This window comes from Artibeus jamaicensis, unplaced genomic scaffold (assembly GCF_021234435.1).
Source record: "Artibeus jamaicensis isolate MK-2021 breed Jamaican fruit bat unplaced genomic scaffold, CSHL_Jam_final scaffold_537, whole genome shotgun sequence".
Lineage (NCBI taxonomy): Eukaryota > Metazoa > Chordata > Mammalia > Chiroptera > Phyllostomidae > Artibeus > Artibeus jamaicensis.
The window spans coordinates 38,862,780-38,872,022 of record NW_026522047.1 but is presented as its reverse complement, the minus strand read 5'-3'; the positions used below and the strand labels follow the sequence as shown (position 1 = coordinate 38,872,022).

Below are 9,243 nucleotides of genomic sequence, written 5' to 3'. Positions count from 1 at the left end.
CATCCACCGCCAGCGCTTCTTTATCTTCCCAGACGAATCCTGTAGCCTTTACACACTGGCTCCCCATTCGCCCTCCCCCGCCCCCCCGCCCCGACCTCTAATCTACTTTCTGTCTCAGTGAGTTTGCCTGTTCTAGCAAACTCATTACCTCACTATTACCTCATGTAAGCGGAATCCTGGGGTGTTCGACCTTTTGTTTCTGGCTTATCTCACTGTGTTGTAGCCCATGTCAGACTTCTGTGGCTTCGCCCTTGTTCAAGTGCGATCAATTTCAGGGACCCTCACCCTCTACCACCACGCCCGACTGAGTACGCATGATGACGAAAGGGTACCTTGAATTCAGCCCAGGGTTTTCATTTCTGTGTTTAAACTACGAGAGCACAAATGAGGATTTGCATGCTGCAGGCCAGGCATGAACTTGTGTTGTGGGGGAACTGGGAGGATCTCGGGCCCCGGCACTGACCCTGGCCTGCGCCCCACAGCTGGGACCCACTGGTTGGGGTCTCACTGTCCAATGTCCTGTGGTTCCCCGGAGGGTGGCCCGTGTGGATGTGTATCTCCTAACCCCCCCACTTTACATCAGGTGGAGAGAGTGCCTGTTAGGCTGCCCCCTCTGACCAACCACACCCAGGGGTGGCCAGAATAATGAATGACCCTGACAGCCTTTGGGGGCTTCAGAGCCCACCCACATGGGGGTCCTGGTGTCACCCCCCAGCAGGGACGCCAGGGGAGCAGCAGGAAACCCGGCTTCTGTTGAACAACACGCTCCTCGTGCCTGCCACATGCCACTAACCCAGCCCCTAGGGCCCTGCGCTGGCCCGTTTCAGAGGGCATCGGGCGTGCCCTCTGAATGTGCCCTGAGGATGTCGGGATGGCCTCTGCACACCCGGAGACCATGGAGGCCGCGCGGCGCACCAGGATGGAGTCGGAGTCCAGGCCAAGCTGAACCCGAGAGCCTCTCTCCCCTCCCTCTTCTCTCTTTCCTCTTCCCTCCCAACCCAGGGAAGCCTGGAACTCCACAAATCTGTGGCTGGCCCTGGAGGAAAGTGAGGGGATGGGGGAAGGAGACAGTGAGTTGCCATGGTGATGGCAGCCAATGAGAGATCTGTGCTACTAAGGGAGGGGAGCTCTGTCTTCGTCCCCCTAACTGACTAATAGGAGGGTGGGGGACAGAAGGGACAGGACAGCAGGACCTGAGAGCAGAGCCCAGGATAGAGGGCAAAGGGTAGTCGGGAGGGTGGCCCCATTTTGGAAATTATTTAGCTACCATCTGGGTGCTAAGCTATGATGGGGAGAGATGGATTCATATTTCCCCCCACAGTGCTGGGCTACTGTCATCACCACCCAGAACCTTTCATCTTCCCGGGCTAAACACTATGCACCACGAAACAACAAACCCCTGTTCCTGCTTCCCGGTAATATTTAACCAGCAAATCTCCCAACAGCCTTCCGCCAGAGATGGGGGGGGGAGAGAGAGAAGGTGAATTGCAAACCGCCTGGCTGTTGAGTAGTGAGTCTGGAGCTGAACTTCTGTTGGGGAGGGAAATACTGGGAAGGAGGGAGGAGGTAGAACCACAGCCCCTGGGGCCCCCTGGATGGGAGTGTGCTGGGCCTTCCTTGGGGTAGCATAAAGCAATATGGTGATATTGAACAAAGGAAGAAACATGATTTTGGTAGGAAAATGTGCCAAGCATCAAGTCCAAAGGATAAAGGGTGAGAAGAGACCAAAACCAGAAGAGAAATCAGCAAGGTCAAAGCCGGGGGGTTCAGAGGGTTGGGGCTGAAGTCAGGGAACAGACGGGGGAAAGGCAGCCGGGCGTGCACTCCTCACACCTCAGTGTCCAAAGCTGGCGGGCATGAGGCTCGCTGAGGACGGTGGGCGAGCAGGGGCTGTCCCTGGACCTGCCGAGTCCGCTGTGCATTGGCTCTTCTCTGTGATCACTCCATCTACATGCAGTGGCTAGACATCGGTCAAGGGGACGTGCGGGCCACAATGCACAGACCTGTGACTTTGCTCTGCTGACTCCACCTTCACAGCGCAGGTGGCACTGTGGCAATTCCGCGGGGGTGAGGCAGGCGTGACCACTCCCTGAATGCCCACGAGCTGCCTGGCTGCACCTTGGGGCTGCCATTATTTACCTCTTCCAGGGGTGGAAACATGACTGTCAAATGCATGGAAATGGGGACTCCTGTCAATTTCCAAGTGTGGAAAGAGGTGGCCCCAAGCACGGTCAGTAGATGATTGATTATCCAGAAGCTAGACATTGACCGAACTCAACTGACAATAACTTGCACATACAGCCCCTGAGCCACAGGGGACAGTGCCCAGACCCCAAAGGGGCCCTGCCTGTCACAGAGGTGGCTCTGCTGTAGGGCCAACTGCACAGTCTCCTTGGGGACCCTCCACAAATCTCTGCTGTCTTTCCAGACCTCAGGGAATACAGTCCTAGCCTCACACAGAAACTCAGAATAGCTGAACACTGCATGTGTATCTGCTTCTTTCACACTGATGCAGTTTTTAAAAATTATATGATGTAGCCCTGGCCGGTGGCTAAGTTGGTCGGACTGTGATCCCATACACCGAAAGACTGCCGGTGTGACTCCTGGTCAGGGCACATACCTAGGTGGTGGGTTCAATCCCTGGTGGGGGCGCCTACAGGAGGCAACCAATCGATGTTTCTCTCTCACATCAATGTTTCTCTAGTTCCCTTCCTCTCTCTCTAAAATCAATAAGCATATCCTCTGGTGAGGATTAAAAAATTATGTCATGTAAATGGGCCATTGATGTTATGCCTTTATTTTAGGAGACCACAGCTGGAGGGATTTTGTCGGTAGAATGTGTTGAACTGAACATTGGCAGGTATTTTCTGAAAATAAATAAAAACGTGTGCACTATGCAACAATTTCTGACTGTGACTGTTGTTATTTCACTTAATGAGCAACCACCTGGACTTGTGCACTCTTGTGACATCAGCCCCTTAGCTGTTCTTCAACTGGCGGGAACACTAACTCGGTCAGCTCGCATTCGGGGGGCAGTGCTGGATGCGGGGCCAGCTCTTTATGCTAAGTATGGATAAGCTAAATTGTAATGGCAGTTGGTGAATACAACTCTGAGATAGGATGTTTACAAAAACAATATACAGACAGTGAGCTAAATTCCGTAAGTCACTTATATGCCCGACACAAAGTAGGTGATCAGTAAATGTCAGCTATTATTATGATTGTCACTGAAGACAAAAGTAGGACGCCCACGAGTCTGCAAGTATTGGAAGCCCAATTCAAACTTGTTAACAAAACCACATAATTTTTATCAAAACTTGACAGTAAACACACACACACACACACCCCAGGGAGAAAATGGGCCATGATATGAAGGAATATTTCATCAGTGAGGATACACAGACAACAAGCATACACATGAAAAAAATGTTCAACATTGCTAGCAATAAAGAAAATGAAATTTAAGCTGATAGTGAGACATCACTGTATTGGAACAGGTGGAGTGGAAAATGGCAACACCAAATGCTGGCGAGGGTGCAGCGGCCCGGGAACGCCCATCCACAGATGGTGTGAATGTGAAGTGGCACAGCCACTCCTGAAAAGAGTCTGTCATTTTCAAACATATACGCACAATCTATGCAGCAATTGCACTCCTGGGCATTATTCCCAGAGAAATAAAAACATGTTTTCAAAAAGACCTGTATACAAAAAGCTCACAGCAGCTTTGTGTGCAATAGCCCCAGACTGGCAACAATCCAAGTGCTCCCCTACCCACCCCGGCCTCTTTGCAACGCGTCCTCCTTCCTCTCTTTGTAGACCACCCTCCCTGCTGCTTCTTGCACATGGCTGCCTCACAGCAGTGAAGAACCCCATTGCCACCTGGCAGTGCTAGAATCCTTTACTGAACCACACAGAGAAATCCATTGGTTCTCTCCTTGATTCAATTCAAAATTCCCAGGAAAACAAAATCAACCTATGTGAGCCGGGAGCTGTGCATTGTCCCACGACAGTGGGACCACTCACACAGCACGGTTGTGTCTGCCAACCCGAACACCCTCGCTACCCCTCACTGAGGCTGAAACACAGGAGCCCCAAACCAGGGGGCTGCTCCAGTGTTGGTAATGTTCCAAAAAGAAAACACCAGGAGGACCAGCGGACGTGGACATGGTGTTTCTTACTCTCATTGCAGGGCGGTGCATCAACAGCGGCGGGTGGGGTGAGAGAGGCCGCACCTCCTCCAGTCTGAGGCTTGTTATAAGGGGCCCCAGACAAAGGCAGCACGTGTCCAGGTTACACAAACCTATGCGTGGCCCGGAGCTACATTACATCGGTGTGCAGTGCAGAAGGAAAGGTCAAGAAGCAGTCACAGGATAAGACACCACTCCCAAAAGGAGGTAAGGAGGGAGTTACAATCCATTCCCCAGACATACACATTCCTTCTGGCCCGGGGGCCTCTGTCTCAGGTGGTGGTATCACCATGTTTTACCCCACAGAAGCCCTGATCCCAGGTCACATCCGTTTTTCCTCCAAGTCAGTCTCCAGCTGGTCCAGTTGATGGAGGGATAATAAAATCTGCCTTCTATATCCCACCTGATAGAGAAAATGGTCGCTGGGTATCTGACAAACTCGTGGACTTTTTGTGGTGGGCACCTGGAAGAGGTCCTTCATTAGCCAGTATCTGCTCTGCTCTCGGGGACATGGTCCTTGTTTGTGGTCCTCCTGGGCCACCCCTGGGAGATTGGAGAGGAATTGGCTTTGGGTGTGTGACACCTTGTGAATGAAGGTAGCAGCTTGCTAGGGGCCCCACCCTCAGGTAGTCCGCACCCTCTCCCTTGGGGGGCTGCTTTGCCACCCAGGTTTACCAAGGGGCCAACCCTTGGGGGGTCCACACCCCCTCCACAGACGCCGAGCAGTGCACGACCCTGGAGAGAGGTGAGCAGCCACAACAGCCTTGGCTTGTTCCTGATGAGGGTGGAGAAGCAACACGAGAGCACTTCAGAACCAAACTCAGGGTGTGGCTAACCAGGGCTCCAGATCCTCCCTCATAATCATCGCACCCCTTTTGGGTCTCTGAACTGGGAAAGAACATCTATAGTAAATAAAAATGTTTCTTTTTGCTCTTCATTTCGGCCTGGGATCTAGGCAGGGAACAGTACCAGGATCCTCTCTGACATACAGGATTGTATCATATTTGAGTTCTTTGTTGGATTGCAGGTGTTGCCGACATTTTCTCTCTGTCTGTGGCTTGTGTCATTAGTTTCTTAATGACTTCTTTCGATGAACAGAAGTTCTTTTTTAAAAAATATTTTTTATTGATGTCATTATAGTTGTCCCATTTCCCCCCTTCATTCCCCTCCATCCTGCACACCCCCTCCCTCCCACATTCCCCCCTTTAGTTCATGTCCATGTGCCTTAAGTTCTTTAGCTTCTACATTTCCCATACTATTCTTAACCTCCCCCTGTCTATTTTCTACCTACCTTCTATGCTACTTATTCTCTGTACCTTCTCCCCCTCTCTCCTCCTCCCACTCCTCTGTTGCTAACCCTCCATGTGATCTCCATTTCTGTGGTTCTGTTCCTGTTCTAGGTGTTTCCTTAGTTTGTTTTTATTTTAGGTGTGTTTGTTAGTAACTGAGTTTGCTGTCATTTTAGTATACATGTTTTTTATTTTCTTTTTCTTAGATAAGTCCCTTTAACATTTCATAAAATAATGGCTTGGTGATGATGAACTCCTTCACCTTGACCTTATCTGAGAAGCACTTTATCTATCCTTCCATTCTAAATAAAAGCTTTACTGGATAGAGCAATCTTGGATGTAGGTCTTTGGATTTCATGACTTGGAATACTTCTTTCCAGCCCCTTCTTGCCTGTAAGGTCTCTTTTGAGAAATCCGCTGGCAGTCTGATGGGGCTCCTTTGTAGGTGACTGTCCCCTTATCTCTTGCTGTTTCTAGGATTCTCTCCTTCATTTTAATCTTGGCTAATATAATTATGATGTGCCTTGGTGTATTCCTCTTTGGTCCAACTTGTTTGGGACTCTCTGAGCTTCCTGGAAGTCTATTTCCTTTGCCAGATTGAGGAAGTTCTCCTTTATTATTTGTTCAAATAAGTGTTCCACTTGTTGCTCTTTCTCTTCCCCTTCTGGTACCCCCTATAATTCGGATGTTGGAACGTTTAAAGATGTCCCAGAGGCTCCTAAGCCTCTCCTCATTTTTTTGAATTCTTGTTTCTTCATTCTTTTCTGTTTGGTTGTTTCTTTCTTCATTCTGGTCCCTCCATTGATTTGAGACCCAGTTTCCTTCCCATCACTATTTGTTCCCTGTGCATTTCCCTTCCTTTCACTTAGTTTAGCCTTCATTTTTTTCATCTAATTTGTGACTAAAAGCAACCAGTTCTGTGAGTATCCTGATCACCAGTGTTTTGAACTGTGTGTCTGGTAGGTTGGTTATCTCTTGGTCACTTAGAAGTATTGGCTCTGGGGCTTTGAGCTGTTCTTCTTGAGTCATAATGTTTTGGTCTGTTTGCACCTGTTGCATATGAGGGGCGGAGCCTTAGGTGTTCACCAGAGTGGGGCAACCCAGGTCGCTGGGTTTTTATGCTGTATGTGGGGGTGGGGTCAGAGACGAAAAAAAATGGCGCTTTGCTCCGCTCTCTGTTGTACTTGTCTCTTCTGCTGCTTCCCCCAAGCAAATTGGGCCTTTCTGATGCTGATTCCCATGTGGATGGGCTTGTGTGCATTCTAGGACCCTGTGGATTTGTCCAACGAACTCTCTGTGAGCCTGGGAGTCTCTCCCTATGCCTCAACTCCCACAAGTGTTTCCAGGTGCTAGGACCCTGGGTTGCTCGATCTGTCTCGCTTCCCAGTTATCTGTGTGTGAATGTGGGACCGCTGCACGGTCAGCCAGCCACCTTGCACACGGTGCCCCACCTCTCAATCACTGCCTAGCTGGGCCTGCCTGTTGCCACCCCACGCCCGAGGTCGGCCAGCCACCGACTAGGTGCCCAGGGCCTGCCTGGTGCCACCTTGTGTGCCTAGGGTGCCTTGCATGCCCAGTGTCACTGCTTCCTGTGCTGCAACCCCTCTCTGCTCAACTGCCCCACTGCGCCCGCCTACGGGTCTGGATGAATGTGTCTATTTTAACTCCTTGGTTGTCAGACTTCCATACAGTTTAATTTTCTTTCAGTTTTGGCTGTTACTTTGTTTCTGAATTGTTATTGTCCTTATTTTGGTTGTTCGAGGGGGTACAGTGTATCTACCTACACCTCCATCTTGGCCAGAAGTCCCTAAACAGAAGTTCTTAATCTGCATGTAGTCAAGTTCATTGATCTCCTCATTACAGTTAGGTTTTTGTGTGTGTTTTATTTTGCTAACCAAGGTCATGAAAATATTTACATATTTAATCTTCTAGAAGCATTACTTGCCTTTTGCATTTGGATCAACAATCTACCCAGTATTGTTTTTGTAAACCATGTGGAATTTTGACTGGAATTGTGTTGCATCTATAGTTTAGAAAAGATCTGACATTTTAGCAGTATTGATTATTGTAATCCATTAAATGGTATATCTCTCATTTATTTAGGCCTTCTTTAATTCAAAAATGTTTGATAATTGCCTGTGTAGAGCCCTGTAAATATCATTATATTTATTCCTAAATATTTAATTTTTCAATATTATTGAAAATATTTTATTGAAAATATCTTGATTTTTATATTCTAGTTTCTTGCTAGACTCATTTATTAGTAACAATTTATATGTAGATTGTTTTGATTTACTTACACAAATAATTGTATCATCTGCAAATAATGAAACTTTTAGTTTTTCCTTTTCAATCCTTATAGCTTTTATTTCTTTTTTTGCCTTAAGTTATTGGTTAGGGACTCCGAAAAGATGGTGGATAGAAGTAATGATTCTGGACATCCTGTCTTGGGCCTGATTTCAAGGGAAACACTTTCAACATTTCATCATTATTAAATACATTGTTTTCTCTAATTTTTTGTACATACCGATTCTCAGATTCAGAAAATTTTCTTCTATTCCTAGCTTCCAAAGAATTTTTTTAAATGAATGTTGTTGAATTTGATTAGACAATTATTCTGCATCTTCTGAGATGATCAGAGACTTTCTTCTCTTTTAATGTGATGAAATGATTGATTGATTTTGAACTTTAAAAACACAGACTAGGGGGCAGGCTGGCTGGGTCAGCTGTGGGGGGTGGGAAGCGTTCCCCACCTGGGGCTCGCCTGGCTCTGGCGCCCAGACAAGCTGGCCTCTGGCTGAGGAGTGTTCGCTGGGGAGTACCCCTCAGCCCTCCTGGTGCAGCCACGAGTCTGGTTGCTGTGCTGGGCTCCTGAAGGTGAATCCGGGCTTGTTTCCACACCTGTACACCGAGGAATGTAACGTCCTGATGAACTTAAGGATTGTCACAGAAATCGCAGCGTTCTGGAATGTTTTGGTCATTGCAATGACCTTGATTGGGAGATGAGAAAATGCTTGGAGAATGAGTACATGGGAGAGAGGACCAAGAGCACGGAGCATAGCAATGCAGTGGGAAAGAGACTTTTCACTTCTCCAGATGCATCTGAGACATAAATTGTATTTTCACCAGATGTCTTGGCTGAGAGAAGGCCTAAAGACTCTTGGTCGAGCAATGCAGTGGGAAAGAGACTTTTCACTTCTCAAGATGCATCTGAGACATAAATTGTATTTTCACCAGATGTCTTGGCTGAGAGAAGGCCTAAAGACTCTTGGTCGCCAAAAGAATCGTATTTCATTTGGTCTCCAGAATGTTTTGAATAGCAAGTGACCCCTGAGAAATGGAGCCATGGAGACATATGGAAACCCTGGATTCGGAATATTTGTTGGGCGGAACCAAACGAATTCTCTGGTTTCTTTACCAACACACTGACTTTTAATGTTTCTTTCCTTTGCCTACATCCAGTTAACATTTGAGTAATTTTTATTTCCCTAATAAAATAATTGACTTAAAAAAAGCCTAAAATAAATTCTTGAAATAAACTTAACCTGGATATATACTCTTTTTAAATACTTGAAGATTTGTTTCCCTATTTGTTTAACACTTTTTTCTTTTTTAAAAAATTATTTATTTTAATTGTTATTCAAGTACAATTTTCTGTCTTTTACTCCCATCCCAGCTCACCCCACCAGCCCTCCTCACCTCCCTCCCATTTCCGCCCCCTTAGTTTTTGTCCATGTGTCCTTTATACTTGTTCCTGTAAACCCTTC

The 9,243-nt window shown here is 47.4% G+C and overlaps 1 pseudogene; it reads left to right on the top strand.

The window, feature by feature from the left end:
* The first annotated feature begins 226 nt into the window (after positions 1–226).
* On the top strand, positions 227–8,589 carry LOC119044634 (COX assembly mitochondrial protein 2 homolog; annotated as a pseudogene).
* Positions 8,590–9,243: the final 654 nt, after the last annotated feature.